Genomic DNA, 4,443 nt, shown 5'->3' with positions numbered 1-4,443 from the left:
CTCGTACTATAACAAATTAGCATACTTTTCATCACCCCTCAACCATCTAGATTTTTAGACATTTACCTCTGTAGCAGACACACGTAAATACGTAAGCCAATTCGGCTGCTCCTTTGCAGCCCAAGTTACGCATTTGATCTCCAATGCTTAGGGGGCTGGGGCCAGTTTTGATGTTCAAATTTAATGCCGCAATCAGCGACCTAGTATAAAAAAAATAATAAAAAATCAAATACACAAGTGAGGTCAAAATGGTCCATATTTTTAGATACCTGTATTAAAACAAAGCATAAGAATAGTATTCACTTGACCAGAGAAGTCAATGGCAGTTCATAGCAGACGAAGTTTATGTACCCCAACCCCTATTTTATACATGCGATTTTCACATCCAAAGGACATTTTTGACAGCATGTGGTGCACACAGTGCAAACGCAAGTCCTTTTCCTGGATGAATATTTTGAAAAACATTGTCTACTAAATAGCTTGATGCAATTCAGAATAGTTGTCATCCAAGCCGTTTTTGAGATATTCTACTTGTCTTGAACCCACGTGTCTACTGCTATGGGAGGCTAGCTATTCTTCCTAGCCGACTATTGGTATTTCACTATCAACATACTGCAAAGCAACTATGGAAGGTGTACGTGCCTGACATCAATTTCAAGAATAACACAACTGAAACACCTAGTTCACAAATATATCCATATCTATAAATAGTAAACAATAATAGCTGAAAAAGTCACACCATAGCCTTAAGTTAAGAAATTTGCCAGGGACCAATTTACGAAACTGTACCCTGCCACCTCATCTAACTGTGACAGGCAGTCACCAACACGCCAACCCATTTCCAAGCCTAACTCAAAGTAAATCTAAACCACGTTACAGATTTAGCTTATGTGTGAATTTATAAATGCTAGGCTTATGATAATTTGGTTTATGCCTTCTACCTTAAAAAGTAAGGGGGGGGGGGTCAAAATACGAAACTATCCAGTGAGACCGAAGTGAAGGGACGCATGTTACTCAGGTGGCAGGGTCCAGTTTCGTAAATTGGCCCCTGGCAAATTTCTTAACTTAAGGCTATGGTGTGACTTTTTCAGCTATTATTGTTTAGTATTTATAGATATGGATATATTTGTGAACTAGGTGTTTTGGGCTTGTATTGTTCTTGAAATTGATGTCAGGCATGTACACCTTCCATAGTTGCTCTGCAGTATGTTGATAGTGAAATACCAATAGTTGGCTAGGAAGAAGAGCTAGCCTTCCATAGCAGTAGACACGTGGGTTCAAGGCAACTAGAGTATCTCAAAAACGGCTTGGATGACAACTATTCTGAATTGCATCAAACTATTTAGTAGACAATGTTTTTCAAAATTTTCATCCAGGGAAAGGGCTTGCGTTTGCACTGTGAGCACCACATGCTGTCAAAAATGGCATTTGGATGTGAAAAATGCAGGTATAAAATAGGGGTTGGGGTGCATAAACCTCTTCTGCTGTGAACTGCCATTGACTTCTCTGGTCAAGTGAATACTATTCGTATGCTTTGTTTTCATATAGGTATCTAAAAATATGGACCTTTTGACCTCATTTGTGTATTTGATTTTTTATGATTTTTTATACTAGGTCGCTGATTGCGGCATTAAATTTGTACATAAAAACTGGACCCTGCCCCCTTAAGGAAAATTGATAATTTTTTGATGGTGCAGTCAGCCACATCTATTATATTTTTTTTGTTTCTTTGTGTTTATTTAAATAATTTGTATGCATTAACTTTATTATATCTCCTTCCTTTTTCCATATATCACTTAGTGTTTATGTAATGCTCTTTGGAGAGGGAGGTAACTGTGTTTTGTACCTCCATGTGAGAACTGTTTACATCATGACAAAGTAGCATATTTTGGACTTAACTTACTAAATATGGGAACAAAATGGTAACCATAATGTATTGTCTTGCATTTTCTGTAGCTGTCAAGGTTTTGCACCGCTATTTTTATGAATAATATTCACATTTCAGTACAGACACACCTAAACAATTGCATAGCATGTCAACATGTATTCTTTAAAGTAATTTAACTCCACAGGAGCAGATAGAATTCAAAGGAATCATACATAAACATACTGTTGTGAATATTGAATGTCACCAGTTGAACGGTCTTAGAAATAATGATGCATATGGCATATTACTTGCTATATTTTGGTGAAAAGAATGAAAGTTTTAGCACACCGACATAGTTTCTACCTTCATGACCCCACTCTGAAGTTGACATAAGAGATTCATATCTCACACTTGGGTGATAATAGAAAATGTTTCAGTGTTATGTATATATCTTGAAATTTCTAGGTTCAGTTAACAAAGGGGGAAAAGCTTAAAATTAAGTGGCAGCTTCATGCATTTGACAATACACATACAGTTTCTCCTCTGAAAGTCTTATGTTTTCACTGAATGTTAAAAGTACATCAATATCACTGGTTTCTTTTCTTTTTGCAGGTCTCAGTTTGCATGGTAGGAGATTAGGATTAATCGGTTAGTCATGCTGAAAGAAACAATAGCTTCAATCTCATCCAGATACTCATTCTGATCTAAGTGCACAAGAGAGTGACTTTGACGGACAGATTTAGCTTCTGAAGGAGTTGTTTTATGGTACGTGCTTATCAAAAGCCAAGCCGCTGATAGGCTTTTTACCTTGAACTGGATTTTCCACTTTAAATATTTGTTCTATACCTTATCTTATTATTTACTATGATTTTGTAAACTCCAGAAAACATTAAAGTCAGTTGTAAGTAAATTGGTGTCTGAGAAGAAATTTCTCTGTTAAATTGTATTGAGTAATTTGTATATGTATGGTCAATTTCATTGGCTATGTATCAATGAATTTATTTGATATGTCACTTTGTAAGTTTTAGGGTCCCACACATCAGTATATCAATATTCCAGCATTGTCTAATGTTAATTGATTAAACTTTGACTTCTCCAGACTAGCTAGACTTGTGTTGCGATTACCCCCCTCCCGCCAACAACACACACTGACACAACACTGATGCTACTATTAGCATCTCCAGAATGATAAAGAAAAGTTAAGAACCACTTCTTTTATATCAGTCTAAGAGTACTTCTAAAGCACATGATTTACTTAAATGTGTGATTTCTTTAAGTTTGCTAGAAGAGTTTATAGAATCTTTTCACTTCTGTCACTGACAACTAACATAGCATTTCTGTCATTCCCTCCTAAAATTTATAACTTCCAGATCTCTTCTTGACATTCATGAAACATTGTAAAGGAATTTTGATTTTGTACTGATGCTATAGTGGTAAAGAAAGACCAAAAGCATTGTAGGTTGCAAACAATTTGAAATCTTTCAAGAAATGCAGTCAGTCATAATTCATAATGTAAATAATGCAGTGCTTTTTGCCGCAAAGAGGTAACTTTTTCAAAAGCATAATACCATTTTTAGTTTTGTGCACAAAAAGTTTTCCTTTATACCATTGTACTAGATCATGTCTAAATATGTGATATGTACACAACTTTTGACATAAACCATTTTTAGCCAAATCCTTAAGGTGGCAGGGTCCAGTTTCGTAAATTGGCCCCTGGCAAATTTCTTAACTTAAGGCTATGGTGTGACTTTTTCAGCTATTATTGTTTAGTATTTATAGATATGGATATATTTGTGAACTAGGTGTTTTGGGCTTGTATTGTTCTTGAAATTGATGTCAGGCATGTACACCTTCCATAGTTGCTCTGCAGTATGTTGATAGTGAAATACCAATAGTTGGCTAGGAAGAAGAGCTAGCCTTCCATAGCAGTAGACACGTGGGTTCAAGGCAACTAGAGTATCTCAAAAACGGCTTGGATGACAACTATTCTGAATTGCATCAAACTATTTAGTAGACAATGTTTTTCAAAATTTTCATCCAGGGAAAGGGCTTGCGTTTGCACTGTGAGCACCACATGCTGTCAAAAATGGCATTTGGATGTGAAAAATGCAGGTATAAAATAGGGGTTGGGGTGCATAAACCTCTTCTGCTGTGAACTGCCATTGACTTCTCTGGTCAAGTGAATACTATTCGTATGCTTTGTTTTCATATAGGTATCTAAAAATATGGACCTTTTGACCTCATTTGTGTATTTGATTTTTTATGATTTTTTATACTAGGTCGCTGATTGCGGCATTAAATTTGTACATAAAAACTGGACCCTGCCCCCTCAGATGCGGGGGGGGGGGGGGAGGAGGCAATCGCGAAGGCAATATGTAAGGGAACGCGCCAAAAAAAAGTAAGGAAACACCGTTCCCACAGCACTAAACCCGAGTGTCTTTGTGTCTCAGTCGGTCAACTACGATTGGTTAAAGTATCTGAATAAACACAGCCGCTCAATTCACGAAAAGTAGCCGAAATAAATTACTAACTAATCAGCGTCTTTTATTTGCCACAGCTTTAACGCGAAGGGAGGC

General features: G+C 36.6%; 1 long non-coding RNA gene across 1 annotated transcript; it reads left to right on the top strand.

Moving 5' to 3' along the window:
- Positions 1-1,033: 1,033 nt before the first annotated feature.
- On the top strand, positions 1,034-2,970 carry LOC149790630 (uncharacterized). The gene is made up of 2 exons (XR_016423634.1): positions 1,034-1,447; positions 2,480-2,970. It is a non-coding gene; the product is annotated as an uncharacterized LOC149790630 (long non-coding RNA).
- The last annotated feature ends 1,473 nt before the right edge of the window (positions 2,971-4,443 follow it).

The sequence above is a fragment of the Sinohyriopsis cumingii genome, chromosome 10 (assembly GCF_028554795.1).
Source record: "Sinohyriopsis cumingii isolate HCF-2022 chromosome 10, ASM2855479v2, whole genome shotgun sequence".
Lineage (NCBI taxonomy): Eukaryota > Metazoa > Mollusca > Bivalvia > Unionida > Unionidae > Sinohyriopsis > Sinohyriopsis cumingii.
Note: the sequence above shows the minus strand (reverse complement) of the source record. Positions and strands in the feature narration are given on the sequence as shown.